The sequence below is a fragment of the Monodelphis domestica genome, chromosome 3 (assembly GCF_027887165.1).
Source record: "Monodelphis domestica isolate mMonDom1 chromosome 3, mMonDom1.pri, whole genome shotgun sequence".
NCBI lineage: Eukaryota > Metazoa > Chordata > Mammalia > Didelphimorphia > Didelphidae > Monodelphis > Monodelphis domestica.
In genome coordinates, this window is record NC_077229.1 from 258,901,188 (window position 1) to 258,918,853 (window position 17,666).

General features: G+C 40.6%; 1 long non-coding RNA gene across 1 annotated transcript in view; it reads right to left on the reverse strand.

Moving 5' to 3' along the window:
* Positions 1-2,777: 2,777 nt before the first annotated feature.
* The window catches only part of LOC103106451 (uncharacterized), a 40,492-nt gene continuing 25,603 nt past the window's right edge, over positions 2,778-17,666 (reverse strand). Inside the window, exon 3 of the long non-coding RNA XR_464834.2 lies at positions 2,778-3,610. This is a non-coding gene — a long non-coding RNA (uncharacterized LOC103106451). The remainder of the gene's footprint in view (positions 3,611-17,666) is intronic.

Below are 17,666 nucleotides of genomic sequence, written 5' to 3' on the forward strand. Positions count from 1 at the left end.
AATCTTTCTAATCAATAGTGATTTAGAGAATTTTTATATAACTATTGATAGCTTTAATTTCTAGCTCCTTTACCCTCTGGTGCATCATATTGCAAGTTCTTTTTACCTCTCCCTTCTACTTTCTCTCAACACAACTTTCTTACCCCTTAATTTTTTTTTAGCTATCATCTCATCATAGTTATCCTTCTTTCTCACTCCTTAATTTTATTTTTTAAATGTCATCCCATTATATTCAACCTACAACCTTGACCTCTGTCTTTATACACACACACACACACACACACACACACACACACACACACACACACACACACACACACATAGAAGAAATATATATTTCTTCTAACTGCTCAAGTTCTTTGGAGTAACAAGTTTCATATTCTGATATAGAAATGTAAATAGCTTAACCTAATTGAACCTCATATGGTTCCTCTTTCCTGTTTACCCTTTTATGCTTCTCTTAAATCTTATATTTGAAACTCAAATTTTCTATTAAGCTCTGATCTTTCCATCAAGAATGCTTAAAAATCCTCCATTTCACTTAATATCTATTTTTCCCATAAAGAATTATACTCAGTTTTCCTGGGTAGATGATTTTTGGTTGTAATCCTAGCTCATTGCCCTCTGGTATTCCAGGCCCTCCAATCCTTTAATGTAGAAACTGATATATCATGTATTATCCTGACTGTGGATCCATGATATTTGAATTTGGGGGGAGGAGGGGTTCTGGCTACTTACAAGATTTTTCTCTTGACCTGGAAGCCTAGAATTTGGTTATAATATCCTGGGAGTTTTCATTTTGAGATTTTTTTCAGAGGTGATCAGGAGATTCTTTCAATTTCTATTTTAGGTTCTGGTTATAGGATATCAGGACAGCTTTCCTTGAAATTTCTTGAAAACTATTATGTCTATGGTCTTTTTTTTATCATGGTTAGGTAGTCCACTAACTCTTAAATTATATCTCCTCAATCTATTTTCTAGGTCAGCTATTTTTCCAATGAGTTTAAATTATCTTCTATTTATTCATTCTTTTTATTTTGTTTTATTGTTTCTTGATGTCTCATGGAATCATATCCTTCACTTGACAAATCCTATTTTTTAAGGAATGAATTTTTTCATTGAACTCATGTATCTCCTTTTCCATTTGGCCCGTTCTGTCTTTTAAGGAGTTCTTCTCTTAAGTGAATTATTGTATGTCTTTTATCTTTTGGTCTATTCTGGTTTGTAAGTTGTTATTTTCTTTAGTACATAGTATTGATTCCAAGACAGAAGGTAAAGTTGGTTTTTTTTTATTATTTTAAAATGTAATGGGGGTGGGGGCAGCTGGATAGTTCAGTGGATTAAGGGCCAGGCCCAGAGATGGGAGGTCCTGGGTTCAAATCTGACCCCAGACACTTCCTAGCTATGTGACCCTGGGCAAGTCACTTGACCTCCATTGCCTAGCCCTTACCACTCTTCTGCCTTAGAATCAATACACAGTATTGATTGATTCTAAGACGGAAGGTAAGGGTTTAAAAAAAATGTAATTGGGAAATGTTTAACCAAATAAATAAATGAATGAATGTATAAATAAATAATATAATGCAAGATAAATAATGTTAATTTGTGGTTTTCCAAATCAATATATGGCTTCAGAGATCCATTTCTATTTTTTTCATACTATTGATAGATTACAACCCCATGAATTCACAAATGAGGAAACTGAACTATACATTATCACTCAGGGAACAAGTAGTTTGACATTTTATATTTTTGGAATAGACCTGGAATTCCAGTGGTATAGGGGGACCTTTAATAGGTGGAACATCTAATTTCTATGAAAGTGATCATTTTACAGCAGAGATTCTTAATCATAGCCTATAAATTTAAAAATATTTATTTTCATAACCATAATTTTTTTAAAACAGTTTCCCACATATTTTGCTTTATACATTTAAAAACTTTATTCTGAGGTGTCCATTGCAGGCATGGCATACTTTTAATTTCCATCTGCATTAACATTTTCCCCATCACTTTCCCAAGTCTAGGCAGTTAACAAAGCAATAAATTGAACTCTGATTTCTGAGTTTGTTATTTAACTTATTGTTAATCATTGAATATTATGGTTTCTTTCACCATCTATTTTATTATTTTTGAAATAGTTAAATATTATTAAATAAAAATTATTATTAAATAAGTTAAATTAGCTGATTTCTGAAGTGTAACTGCTCCCACTGAAAATTTAACAATCAGTTCTTAAGGACACAAGACTGGTTCCTGAGTCCATTGGAATCACCAGACTATTAAAGGGATCCAAGATACAAAATATATTAGGAATCTCTGCCTGAAAGAGTTGTCTGGGGCCAAGTGTGATGGTGCATGACTATAATCTCTACTATTGAGCTGATCAGTGACTTGAGCTTGGGAGATCTGAGCTACAGTAAGGCAAGTAAGTCAGGTGCCCACTCTAAGTGTGGCACTCTAATGGAAAGCCCCTGAGAGTAAGGACCCCTGGGTTGTCTAAAGAAAGACAAGCTAACCTGCCCAGGTCAGAAATGATGAAGGCTGATGAAGGTGAGGAGCAGGAAGGGAGGCCCAGATTTTTGCAAACATCTGTAATGCATTAGGGGATATGTAGTGGAAGGAGGCAAGGGAGGAAGCAGAAGGTATTTAGGAGTAAAGAGGGTGTCATATATTCCCATCCAAAACAATTTAGGCCAGGGAGGAAGCCTGTCACACAGCTGGGGATGCAGATCTCCTAACTGCCGGTTGAATACTTTTTCTTCCAGACTCCCCTCGCCTGCTTTTTACAAGCAACTGCCCACAAAACTCATCTTGCACCAACCTTCAGATTTGTCTGCCTACCCTGAAATTTTCACAGATTGCTATATAAATCTCCAGGACATTACCAGGAGCCGAACCTGCAATGGTGAAGGAAGTAGATGAAATCTTTCTAGGAGCATTTTAAGTAGTTTGCTTTATGTGGACATAATAGGAAAGGATGCGCAAGAAGGGAGATGAGGCAGCAGCCACAGGCCCTCTGGTCAGTTTTCCTTAGGAAACATGATTCACTGGATTAAATCAAGTTTCCAAGAGATGTGTTGAAAATAGACCACACCACCACCCTATAATCCAGCAGAGGGATGAAGGACATCAAAAGCCTCCCTTTCTCTTTGTGTTGCTGGTTGCTATGCTTCTGCCCTCGCCTGCCCTGTCTTTGGAAGAGATGGACAAATCCCTTTCATCTGGTCAGCTCTATGGTGGGAACTTTAAGATCTTGTCCCAGGAGTAAGGAAAATGACCTAGAATGCTAGGACAACATGCTTTTAAGTCGCAGGAAGGAAGACTAGATTTTTTTGCTTTTTTATTTTTTTTTTCTGAAGAAGAGGCATTAATGGAAGAAATGGAATGAAGGATGCAAGTCACTTCAATCTGGGGCATGTTAACATTCTTATTGCATGACCCAGATCCCCCACCCTCTGTGCAGATGGACATCCATCTTGTCCATCTCACTGAAACAATAACACTTAGCAGGAAAAAGAGGGTCCATGCTGCCAAAATCTGGTTCATGGGCAACAGGCGGTAATGAGGCAATGGACAACTCCAACTGCATCAAAAGAAAGCCAAATATCTGCATAGAAAAAGGAAAAAAAATGATCTATAATCAGTCAAAAATCCAGAACTCTCCAAACATCTGGAAGCTCAACACTATGTAGATAGAAACACCTGGATTTCTGGCAGGGTTTTTCATTTTCTGCCCTTTGGGTAATCACATGCTAGATGATGTTTTCTTGAGGTTTGCAAGGAATTATTTTTCTTAACCATTGCTAAGATCTTTGGGAAGCTAAATTAAGATAATTATCTACAAGCTTGAACATTCTCACATGTGCTTTTAGAAAAAAGGAAATTGGGAGTATTTAGGTGATCGTAAAATCATAAAACTAGTGTTGGAAGGGAACTCAAAGGATATCTTAACCAACCCCTTCATTTTACAGAGGAGAAAACTGAGGCACAGAGTGATTCTGTGCCCAAGGTCACACAGCTGGTAGTAGTAATAGTATAGCTGTAGTTGTAGTTGTTGTAGTATTAGTAGTGGCAGCAGTGCCAGTAGCCAACATTTTTATATAATGCTTTAAAGTTTGCAAAGTGCTGTAAAATATTATCTCATTTTGTATCCATTACATCTTTGCAAGGTAAATGTTATTATCCTTAAAGATGAAAAAACTGAGGCAAGCAGAGGTTATGTGGCTTGCTCAGGGTCACACAACTAATATTTGTCTGGGGCAGGGTTTGGATTCAGGTCTTCCTGACCTTAGGTCCAATTCTATTGACTCTACCACCTATGCAAGACAAGTAGTGGCACCCATCAGGGGTAAGACTTGAACATGGGTTCTCCAATTCCCAAGCTAGCACTCTTCTCTCTAGGCCAGGATTCCTGTGTTTCTGTGAGCACTGCCCATCCCGTCTTCTTCACTCCAAAAGTCTGAAGAGTTAGCCTAGAGAATAAACAGTTTATGGGGAGTGATGGGTGCCAGCTGATTAAGATTAAAAAAAATCTGAAAGTTATTCTCTGAATAACCATAACTTAAATAATGTTCTACATATTTATCCAATGTATTCCTTCGATAAGGTATAAAAATTCCTTTTTTTATAGAAAAGAAACTCAAGGTCAGAGAAATAAAAAAATGGCTTACGTATGATCACTCAACTAGAAAGTGTGAAAGGCTGCATTCGAATTTGGGTCATTCCTGCCTCGAGGGCCAACCTTTCCACTTCCCTAAGCTGTCTCTCTATAGGAGGCACTGGGAGGCTTCCCACTACAAACCTACAGGCTGAATAAGAAGGCTCTAGTTATTTTAAATGTAACTTCAGAAAGGGAGAGCCACTCAATGATTCCATTCATCTTTCATTCTCTATCCCAGTCAGACCACTAGGAACCTCTAACAGGTTTTCCTCTGGTTTCATCCTACGTTCTATGCATCTCCAGGAATGATTAATGGTTGGAAAACATTTTAGACTTTGAGCTCAAAATAATAGTCTCCTCTTGACTAGATAGGGATAAAGCTAGGACTTCTGATTTCATGGTTTAGGGAAGCTCCAGGTGAGAAAAGCTCCCTTGGCCAATTCATATTGGTGTCTTCTCCTCAATGTATAGAATTGAGGCTTTCCCAAAACACTGAGTAGCTAAATGGCTTGGCCAAAGCCACAGAGCCAATAAAGCTAGCCTACTCTCAACTATGCCACTATGGCTAGGACTTTCCCAAAATGGAATGGTCTGCTTCGGGAGACAGTACGTTCTCCTCGTCCATAGAAAGTGGATGGCGACTTTCTGAGAAGTCTTCAGATGATTCATGTCTTTGACAAAGGATTGAACTCTATGACCTCTAAGGTCCCTTCCAACCTTTAGTCTAGATGAGTCTGTCATTCTTTTATGGGTATCTCCTGAGCCCTCGTGGGGTTCTGTGGGTCATTTCTGTGTCTTTCAGGGTTTGAGTTGGGCAGGCTCTCAATCTGCTCATCATTTCCTTTTTTAAGTAGATTTCAGTGGATTGGAATAATCAGTCAACAAACATTTAGTAAGTGTTCACTGGGGGATGACCTGAAGGGGTTCACAATCTGATATGGGAAAACACATAATTCTGGTCATGAGCTAGAACAAAGAAAGGATTCAATGATCTCAAAAGAAGCAAAACTCTTCTCCAGCCAGTAAGTCAAAGTGTGGATATGAAGAGAAATGGGGGGACATTTAAAGTCAGAGGTATGGCTTCTGATAGAACTTGGACCTGAGTGTCTACTGGCCTTCTCTGAGCTATACATAGGACAACTTGGACAATACTCAGTGAACGAGCGTTCCCACTGAGAGCAAGATAGCTCAGCTCAACTTGGAGAAAGAGTTCCAGATCTCACCCAAATGAGAAATTCCCCCAAAGTTTCTAGTGCAACAAGCTGAGAAACAAGTTGGAGAATGATAACTCATCTCATGTTGGCTTCTTCCCAGAGTCCTTTTCTCCCTTCAGTAACTTGAAGTTGGGTTGGTGTCGTGTATCCTCTCTCTCAAATCTTAGAGCCAAAAGAAAACTTGGACCTAGGACCAGCCAATGCAGTCCCTGGAAATTCTGAGAACTGGGTGTGATCCCAGGGTTTGTTCCATGATTTTGCCACATTAGTTCCTTGAATTCTCTCTTGCCCAAGCACAAGTGTATAAGCTTTTGATCTGGAGTTGGAGGAAGACACCACCCAGACCAGCCACTCAGAGATCTGCTCTGAAACATCTGGCCACTCACCACATTCCTGTCCTTCTCTTGGGGCAAGGGGTGCAAAGGGAGACCGGAGCCTGTTGTGATTAGGGAAATGAGATCCTGTCTCCTCTTGCCAACTCTCACCCATTCCCTAGAAAGGTTCAGAGCATTAATCTCCACTAATGGAGAGAGAATCCCATCCAATTGGACTTTGGGCCCCAGACTACATTTGTAAAGCATTTTGTAAACTTTAAAACCCTTACCTAACAGCCAACTATTATTATCCAATTATAGATATTTGAAATGGTGACGTCCATTTGTTTCCTATCATTCAATTGCTTATAACAATGCCAACTACACACTACTCAGTAAATACATTTGATTGATTGATTTACAGGAGCTTGGATCTGGCTCATTAACCCTTCATATATCAAAGACATGGGATAAAATTATCAATTTAATTAACCAGAATCAATGCTGGGCATATAACCCTCCATTGTCTGCCATATACCAGAGCTTGGTTGCTAAAAGGTAATTCTTATATGGTATTGGCAATGGCCTTAGCACTGGCTTTGAAGTCAAAGGACCTAGATTTCCATCTTGCCTTGCTCCTCTGTACCTGTGCCTTTCCTTGTCTGCACTTCCCTTTTCTTGGCTACAAAATGTGGAGGTTGGATTTGGAGGTTTCCAAGGTCCCTGCTAGTTCTACATCCTTTGAAAACTCTGCTTTGAATGTGGAAACAATTCTTTGTAGTTCAGGAAAGTGAGCTCGAGTCTGCGGGCTCCCCAGGTTTTACCTTTTCCCTCTCCTATGTTTTCTCCTTTCTATGATCAGAAGCATTTCTATGCCTCAAGCTACAGGCTACAATGAAGCTCTTGTGTGAATTTAATTGATCTCCCTGTCCCCACCAGCAGGGTCAGCCGAGAACCAGAAGTGCATTGTCCCTTTCTGGAGGAGTGTCCAAGTGTCCAGACAAATGATCTAAGGCGGCCCCAGACAACATCACTTCACACGAAGCCCTCTAGCACATAATAACCAAGCCTCATTGTAAAGTGGCAATTACCGTAACATCCCTCAGCCCGTCACCAATTTGTCACATTGTTTCTGAGGAGCTGCTCCAGCTACTATAATTTCATTTCCCTTTACATTGGTCTTTCTGCAGAAGCTACTATCAGTGTTAGATAGAGTATGCAGATACTAAAATAATACTAACATTTTACAAAGTACTCTACATACATAATTGTATTTATCTTAACAATAATCCTCTGAAAGACAAATGGTACACATGTTATGATTAGAATCCTCATTTTACAGATGAAGAAAAATATCCAGAAAAGTCAAGAGATTTGTCTAAGATCACACAGTAAAGCAGGATTTAAGCTCAGGGCTTCTGGGCTATAGGCACAGCACTCTAGCTTTATGCCATGCTCCTTCTTTCAGTTGAACACCTTGACCTAATGCCATGGAAGGAGGCTGTGGATAATCTTTCTACCTTATTTTTGGGGTAAGGCTAATCATGATTCAGTCCTTTCTCGGGGAATTGGTTCACCCTTCACTGATGCTGGTCCAGGTTTTGTTAGTCACACATTATACAAAGCCATAGCTGGAAGCCTACTTAAAATTCCAAAGTGGAGGCAGCTCAGACACTTCCTAGCTGTGTGATCTTGGGCAAGTCACTTAACCCCCATTGCCTAGCCCTTACCACTCTTCTGCCTTGGAACCAATACACAGTATGGATTCTAAGACGGAAGGTAACAGTTTTAAAAAATGAATAAATAAAAATTCCAAAGGGCCCTGACCTCCACTCCAGCTAAAGAAAATACTGTAGTCCTTCTGTGTGAATAACCCATATTCAACATTCATGATATGTCATTGGTGTTCTGAAAATCAGGTCCAGATGGTCACCTGTTCCTAGATGACTCTTCCTAGTCAATCCCAGATTTTGTTGTCTTCCACACTCTTCCCAACATCCTTACCTGTTATTGTCAAATAGCTTCTTGGTTGGCCGTTATAGTTAAAACTTTACTTAAATGTTGCTTTCTCTTCCCTCTGCAGACTGGCCTCTTTCTTTGCTTTTACTCAAACTGTTGTGGCCTGGGCCTGGAATGTCCTCCTCTCCCACCACCCCTTACCTCTAGAATTCCTATTCCTTTCAAGTCTAACTCAAGACCCAAGACAATTTCTGAGGACTTCTGATCAAAAATGCTACCCATATCCAGAGAAAGAACTGATGCAGTCTGAATACAGATTGAGAAGCACACTTTTTAAACTTTATTATTCTTGGGGAGTTTTTTATCTGCATTTTCTTTTGCAACATGGCTAATATGGAAGCATGTTTTGCTTGACTGCACATAAATAATCTTCATCAATTTGCCTTCTTGAGGAAGGGGGAAGGGAAGAAAGGAGAGAATATGGAAGCCAATATCTTTTAAAAACTGTTTAAAATTTTGTTTGCAAGTAATTGAGAAATTTTTAGAAAATTTGAGACAAAATGAGAAAATACATGTAAATGAGAAAAAATTGAGAAAAAAGTCCAATTCAAGTGCTATCACCTCCATTCAGCCTAACCTCCTTGACTTTCCCCCTTGGACCTCACATAGAGGGTTTTTTTTATCTTATTTAGTCAGTTTAGAATATTTTTCTTTGGTTACAAGAGTCAAGTTCTTTCCCTCCCCTCCTTTCAACCCCTCCCGTAGCCAACGCACAATTCCACTGGGTTTTACATGTGTCCTTGATCAAAACCTATTTCCATATTGCTATGTTTGCACTAGGCTCACCTAGAGTTTTGGTTTGCACCTCTATAACACTCTTACATTCTATCTTTGTTTTAATTCTTAATGTTCATGCCTTATACTCCTACTAGACTAGACTACAGGCAAAGAAACATGTCTTCTCTAATCTTTATGTCCTTCTTCACTGCCTAGTACAGTACTCTATCCATAGTGGTGCTTACTTTATGTTTAATATTGTGAATAAAAGCTGGAAGAGTTGAAACTACCTGGCAGACTAATCAAAAAAAGAAAAATTCAAATAGAAGGGTATAGAACAAGGTTTGTCCTTGTTCCGAGTCCAAGCAAATTGATAGTAAGGCATATTCATGAATTTGTTCCCTTATAAAACTAAATTATTTAAAAGATCATGGAATAGAGAGCTGGCAACTAGTCTAGTTAAACTATTTAGTCTTAGACTAGAACTGGGTTTGTCCCTTTCTTTTACAGAAGAGGAAACTGAGGCCCAGAGAACTTAATCAATTAGACCAAGAGCATACAGATAGATGACAATAGATCCCACAGTTCTTTTAATCTTGGATAGGTTTTCATCATATTCTTTTTCTTTTCATTGAATATGTAATCTTTTCATCTTCCCATACTCTGTTTACATATTTGCTTTTGAAAACACCCTAAAAACCACCTAGTAAAAATAAGAATAAGAATAATATTAATAAGGCTGTCCAGGTAAAAAGACTGGCTTTTTTAAGTTTGTTTGGGGTTTCAGGAGATGTACATTTTACCAATTTTTATACAAGAAAGAAATTATATCATAAGTATATAAAATTGAGCCTCAGTGAAGTTATTTGCCCCATGGACGTCTATAGCAAAGAAAACCGTGAATCATTATAAAGTAATTCCGTATTTGCAGCACACCCCAAGCCAGACTCCTGATGGCAGAAGAACAAAGCCTCGTTCTTTCGTGTGTTTTCCTTGGATGCCCGAGTGTCTCAGAAAAAGGACAAGTATCTACTAGTAGATTAACATTAAGAAAAAGTCAGGATTAAGTGGGGAGGGATGGGGGGGCATCAGAGGGCCTGGGTAATTCAAGTTCTGCAACAGTTCCAAAGCACGGGCCAATGAGCTCACCACCACCCGGCGGTCCAGCCCGGCACTCATCAGCAGAGAAGCATCTGGAGGAAAAGAAATCGAGAGACATATGGGGTCTACTGTGACAACCACCATGGCTTCCGAAGCCGCACGGAGGGCCTATTAATTTATTCCCTTGCTTTGCCCAAGAGTGCTGACCTCCCCTCTAATCCTGCCCCTTCAGGGTTCCTCATTTCCAGCGTTGCTCAACCCAGCCAGGCCTGTTTAACAATTTCTTTTCTGAATTAGACTCTTTGATGCCGTCCTATTTGTGTTCAGTGACATGAAAGAGATACTGATGCTGATTATCAAAGGCATGCGCTCGCAACCACCAAGGGCCGATGCCCAAGGGATGTAACATTATCTCTTCCTTCAGCTTTTACATCCTCCCACTGAGAAGGAACTGGTGGTTTAAGTAGCACATCATTTTCCCCTTCTAATTTCAAATCAGATATTCATCTGAGAAGGGGGAAAATGAATTAATGCCTTCAGCTTGTAGGTCACTTACAGGCAAACAGACTGATGGAGCAAAGACCAATGGAGATGGAGGGCAAGATTATCTCACAGGACTCTGAGCAGGGAAAGTGGGTTTCTCAGAAGCATTTCCTTAGCCAGACAGGATTCTCCATGCAAGGATGGCCACCAGCAATGCCCTAGAAGCCATCGACTAAGACCAAGATATGATTTTTGAATGATGGAAACACTAAGCTGGAATTCCTGATGCCCAAGATGGATCATTCTTCCCTGAGGATTGCAAGATACCTGTCATGTAGACTCTGGATGCGGTGGAGTCAGAGATAAGGAACAAACTGTCTCTTTAAAAAGACTGGGGGGCATCTAGGAGGCTCAGTGGATTGAGAGCCAGGTCCAGAGATCGGAGGTCCTGGGTTCAAATCTGACCTCGGATACATCCCAGCTGTGTGACCCTGGGCAAGTCACTTAACCTCCATTGCCTACCCCTTACCACTCTTCTGACTTAAAACCAATACCCAGTATTAATTTTAAGACAGAAGGTAAGAGTTTTAAAAAAATAAAATAATAAAATAAAAAGACCAGCTTACCCATGCCCCCTATCCCCCTATTTCATCCAAGGGGGAAAAGTTGGGATTATATTTCATTTTTTTTAAAGTGATGGAGAAGATCATCCAGTGATGATACAAGGAGATGGACTTATCCTAGAATCATTGCTCATGCTCACTGGTTAGTCATCATTCAGAAAGTTCAAAGACATTAAACAAGTATCCTCTCCCTTATCTCCCCGCTCCAGCAACTAGGGAGGAAGTCTTCACATCAGCTTTGGAAGGGGTCCGCACTCAGAAAGAAGAGCTATCACCGGCGCACAGTGTGTTGCTAGAGTGCTTCGGTCCAAGAAAGGCTAGGGGATGTGGGATGGTTGTTGGGTTTCCTCCCTGAGGAGACTACTCTTCAGCACCTCACAGACCATGACCAGCAAGGCCACCACCTCCAGGGACCTGTTACCAAAGGGCTTCTCCCTTCAGACTTCCTGTACCCTTCTGGAAGGTTGTTCCCTTACCCAGAAAGAGTGGATCTTTGGTCAGCAGCTTCTGGATTTCCACAGCAGCCTCTCTCCCTCCCTTTAGCCCCATCCTTCCAACCCAGACATAAGAATTCCTAGGGATGGCTCTGCCAGCAAATGTGCAAAATGATCCAGATTGTCTATTTCAGAACCATTTGCTTTTAAATCAGCCCATGTTGGGTCTTTTGCTGTAGAGTGGCGATGCCTTTTCCTTAACCCAGGGGCAGGAAAGAACTCATATTCACCTAATAGACTGACCATTTTGTATTAGGTTTTTTTACTAGTTGGAACTGTTATAATAAGAGAGAGAATGGCTATGATTTGATCTGTGGTATACTTGTGGTGTAATCCACTGGGATCATTGGGGTAGATTCTAACAACTGAGTTTTATCCATGCAGCAGGGGTGACAATTGGGGAATTGTCAAGGGCAAGAAGAACCTTTACAAAGGGGAGTGGTCTCAGCGGGACAATAAGGGTAGCCTCAGCTCTGAAGAGGGCTCAATGAACTGAGTCCAGTCTTACTAAAGAGCACAGACCAGGCAGAAACTAGGAGTCAACTGAGGACAATGGAAATAGCAAGGTACAGTTAGCACTGTCACTGGTCCAATGAAGTCATCTTTCTAAGGGGTGGGGAAAAGGGAGAAGACGATGGGTTTTTTAGGCTGATGTAATATAAGGCCTTGAGTATGTTATTTGAAAGCCAAAATTGCATTTGAATTTCTTCAACCCAACAAGCAAAATTAAAAAATACCTTCCCCTCGATTGTCCTACCCTGTTTGCTAACTTGACAAATGGTTAGAAAGACCCAGCCAGAGTGAGTCCTGGACTTCTCCAGCCCAGCATTTCTCAGCAGTGCCATAATCAGCCCTATGGACTATAAAGCTATGTACAAGGACTGGGGAGCAAACGACTTTGCTCTCTCTGTGTCCCCCATGTGTGCACAAATAGATTTATTGCAATGGAAATGAATGTGGCAAAGACCACGTTTCTCACCCTAACTAAACTAATATTTGGCCTCAGACCCCTGGAACAAAAAACATTCTTGGTGTCTGTTGAGCAACTGTGTACATAAAAGACCAGTCAGGGTGTTTGGAAGGTGACAAAGGGGAGAAAAGGGGAAAGACAGATCACTCTTTCCCCCTTTTTTACACTTTAAAAATAAATGCTAAGTTTCTCCCTCCCTCTCTCTCTCTCTCTCTCTCTCTCTCTCTCTCTCTCTCTCTCTCTCTCTCTCTGTCTCTGTCTCCGTCTCTGTCTCTGTCTCTGTCTCTGTCTCTCTCTCTCTGTCTCCCTCCTATCTGTCTGTTTGTCTCTGTCTCTATTTTTGCCTCTCTGGCTCTCTCTCTGGCTCTGGCTCTCTCTGTCTCTCTCTCTGTCTCACACACACACCCCTATCACCAACCACCATCACTATTACCAATCTAAAGAAAAAGAAAAGAATGTGAGAAAGAAACTTTAATCCTCCATATAGCCACCTCAAATAGTAATTCAGGTCTCTCCAAACAGGCCCACCCATGTGCCCCACCTCTGCCCCAGGGGAATTAACTCTGGGCTTCCATTCCCATATTCTTCTCTTGAAAGAATTCTCTAGAAAGTAACCCAAAACAGGAAGTGGTGTGTCCAGCATTCCTAGCATGAGACTCCAAACCCAAAGACGGTGGGAAGTGGTCCTTGCAAGCCTGTCCTCATAAGGACTGGTGCAAGGTGATCAGATCGCTTTCACTGAGTCTCAAAGTCAATGTTTCCACAAATGTACCAAGACTTCTTGTAGAAGTACTACTGATAGCCTGCACAGGCACTCTTCTCTTTCTCTGGGTCTCTTTGCGTCTTTGTCTCTGTCTATCTCTGTCTTTCTGTCTCTCTGTTTCTGACTCCTTATCTCTATCTCTGCCTGTCTCTGTCTGTCTGTTTCTATCTCTGCCTCTGCCTCTGTCTCTCTCTATATCTATCTCTGCCTCTGTCTGCCTCTCTGCCTCCACCTCTCTTTTTCTCCATCTCTGTCTCTATCTGTCTGTCTCTCTCTGTCTCTGACTATGGCTCTCTATCTCTGTCTCTGTCTCTCTCTTTCTCTGTATCTCTCCGTCTTTCTCTGGCTTTCTTTGTCTCTCTCTGTCTCTGTCTCTCTCCCTCTCTGTCTTTCTTTGTCTTTCTCTCTGTCTTTCTCTCTGTCTCTGTCTCTCTCTGTCTCTCTGTCTCTCTCTGACTCTCTGTCTCTCTGTCTCTCTGTCTCTCTCTGTCTCTCTCTCATTCTCTCTCTCTGTCTCTGTCTCTCCCTCTCTCTCTCTGTCTCTCCCTGTCTCTCTGTCTCTCTGTCTCTGTCTCTGTCTCTGTCTCTCTCTGTCTCTCTCTGTCTCTCTCTGTCTCTCTGTCTCTGTCTGTCTCTGTCTCTGTCTCTGTCTCTCTCTCTCTCTCTCTCTCTCTCTCTCTCTCTCTCTCTCTCTCTCACTTTCTGTGTGTGTGTGTGTGTGTGTGTGTTGCTCTCTCTCTCTTCCTCATGCACACACATAAAAGTGTCCCTGGTATCTGTATGGCATCTGTAAAAAGTATCTCTAGTCCTTAGAAGCAAAGTGCAGCATCCCACCTTTAAAGATCTACCCTCCTCACTGCCTCCCAACCACCCCTCCTCTCCTCATCAGAGTGGCTGCTTGAAAGAGCCAGGAGGACTTAGAGTGCATCTACAGTTCTGGTGCCACCAAGTGGCCTCTAAGAGATATGAGGAGGCTTTGGGGGCAGGAGCTGCTTGGTGGGCAAGAGTAGAACCTGCACAGCCTCCCTTGGGTTACTGTTGAGATCACTCAGACTCATTCCCAACTGTCCAAAATGCTACCTCAAGGATGGATAATCTCTATGTTTAAGATTAAATGGACCATGTGGGCTGTAGACTGAATTAGCCAAACAGATCTTGCAACTGGTACAGCCTGAAGGGATGATGAAATGTCCCAGAGACTTTCCCTTCTATGGTTGTGGGAGGAAAAGGAAAGAGTTCCGATCTAGAAGACTAGAGACATGAGTTTGAATGCAGAACACAGCAGACAAGTCGCTTAATGTTTCTGTATCTTAGTTTCCTCCATCTTCCTTTCTAATCTCAGATTATTGTTAGGGACTAGTAAGAAAACAGGCATGAATATTTAAAGAATAGCTGGCATTTAGAGAGGGGTTTACAGTAGCATTTCACTTATTTTATGTCATTTAATTCTCACCACACCATGAAATAGGTACAATTCCCATGTTAGAGAAGAAGAAATTGAGCCTCCAATTGGTTAAGTAGATTCTGTGTTCTGACTGACTATGAACACGCCTTACAACAAGGTAAATCACAACCCATTTATTCCTCTCCACTTTGTCTGACTCTTTATCCTGGTCCTTCTACAAATTCCCTGGAGGAGGTGGATTCTACACACTGGGTGCCTCACATTGCCTAGCTACCAAAGCAACATGGGGGCTATCCATTGATCATCCCTCACTCTAAATGATTGGTCCATTGTTTTTTCCTCTGGTCATACATTTCTCTGATTACCTCATACCATCCTTAATTTCTTGTATCTGATATTGTCAAATATTGTTGTTTCTCTCTCCACAACACCTTAAATGTATATCCCCTTCACCCTACTCACACAGCTGCTGCCACCTCTCCTCTGGGGTGTACAGGGGTTCAGAGAAGACCAGCATCTCTGGTATGAAGGCTGCTTGTCTCCTTTGGTGTCTACCCAGCTCTCACCTGTGGCTCCAAGAACCTATAGCATGCTCAGCGGCCACATCCCAGTAAACCATCTCAGCAGGAACAGCTAAACCAGGTTGAGGGTAACCAACTGGCCTCATGCCCATTGGTGAGTTAGTGGGGTGTCCACCCCAGAATGTGGACTGGACTTCCCTTATTAGAATAGTATCTTACATGAAAAGAGTTGTTTTCCTGTGATCTCATAGTTAAAATGTGAAATACTCAAGAGAAGGGATTATCTTAGAACTTTTTTGTATCCCCAGTACTTAACACTCTTATTGGCACATTGTAAGTAATTAAAAAGTGCTTGTTGACTGATTATAATAATAGTTAACATTTTTATATTGCTTTAAGGTTTGCAAATTGCTTTATGAATCTCATTTGATCCTCACAACAACCCTGGGAGGCAGGTGCTCTTCCTGCATCCCTATTTTATGATGATGAAACAGGGCCTTTAATTATCTCCATTTTACAAATGAGGAAATTAAGACTAAGAGGTTGAGTGACTTACCCAGAGTCACAAAAGAAGGAAGTGCCTAAAGCTGAAGTTAAACGCAGGTCTTTCTGATTCCAAGTCCAGTGCTCTCTCTACTAGCTGACTATAAAGCTTCTCCTGAATAAATCAATCAAAGATCCTCAGCATCACTTTTCAGTGATCAGAACATGAATGTGAATTTACAGAAAATTAGAACTGTCTTGTTCCATAACCAATATCCTTACCAGAACATCAAAAGAATGCTGCTATTAAAATATGGCTCATCTGAATAATTTGTAGGGTGTGATCGTAATGGAATACTATTATATGCTGTAAGAAATGGCAAGCAAGTTGATTTCAAAAAAACCTAGGAAAAGTTACATGAACTAATGCAAAATGAAGCAAGCGGAACCAGAACAGTGTACATAATAACAGCAACATTTGGGGATGTTGACTTTGAATGATCACTCTGATGCAAATATTAATGATATGGAAGTAGATTTTGAACAATGATACATGTAAAACCCAATGGAATTGCTCACTGGCTCCAGGAGAGGGGAGGGAAGAGGGAAAGAACATGAATCATGTAACCATGGAAAAATAGCCTAAATTAATTCATCAATAAAAATTTTTTTAATTTTAAAAATATATGATGAACTACTGTGAATGACCTGACTATTCTCAGCAACACAGTAATCCAAGACAATCCCAAAAACTCACAATGAAAATACCATCTGCCTCCAGAGAAAGAGCTGACTGAATCTAACTACAGACCAAAACATACTCTATTTCACTTTCTTCCTTCATTTTCTTGTCTGAGATCTCATCCACAAAATGACTAATATGGAAAAATGTTTTACATGATTTCACATGAAAAGTCTACAACAGATTGCTTACTGCCTGAGGAAGGTGGAAGGGGAAGGAATTTGTAACTCAAAATTGTTTTAAAAAGAATATTGAAAATTGATTTTGCATGTAATTGGAATAAAAATATTATTAAATTTTAAAATGACCCTTCATTTTAGGGAAAAGCTTGGAATTGTTAAAATGGAAGTTTCCCAAGGATTGCATGTTTCTGAATGTAATACACATTATGTATTCTGTCCTAGTAGTTCATGAAGACATTGTGCTAAGGACTAAAGGAACTGTGATGTGTGCCAATAGTTGGAGCACCGGAGGGGATGAAGTCAGGGCCCTTGGAAGCACTGAAGGATGCAAATGTCACATAGGATTTCACTTTACCATCTCCTGGCTCTGAATAGGTATGCTTACATGCACCCATCCATTCGATTCAGTGGAATTAAATTCAGCAGCATTTACGAAGCCCCTATTACATCCCCAGTGCTATCATCCCCAGCTGAGGATAGATGTGGAGAATAAAGAAAAAAAATAAAATTCTACCTTCAAGTAGTTTATAATCTACTATGTAATATAGCATTCACAAATAAAGAAAGATAAAGTAATATAAACTGATTTCAATAGGGAGATCAAGCTAACAACTGTGAGATTTTGGAAAGGTTTCTAAGACGACATCTAAACTGTGTCAAAGGAGTCAGATACAGCCTTACTGTAACACTCCTGAGTGTGGCCTAACCCAGATAAAAATGTAAATGGAAAATACTTTTTAAGATAAAAATACAATAGAACACAGATCTTTGGCAGCCAAGTGCCATAGTGGATAGAGTGCTGGATTTAGAGGGAAGAAGATTTGAGTTCAAATGCCAGGTATGCCTTTGGCTCGCTAAACCTCAATTTATTCATCTGAAAAATGGGATTAATAATGGTGCATAGGTCATTTAATTTCCACAGGATTGTTGTGAGGACCTAATGATGTCATTCAGTCGTTTCTGTCATGTGTG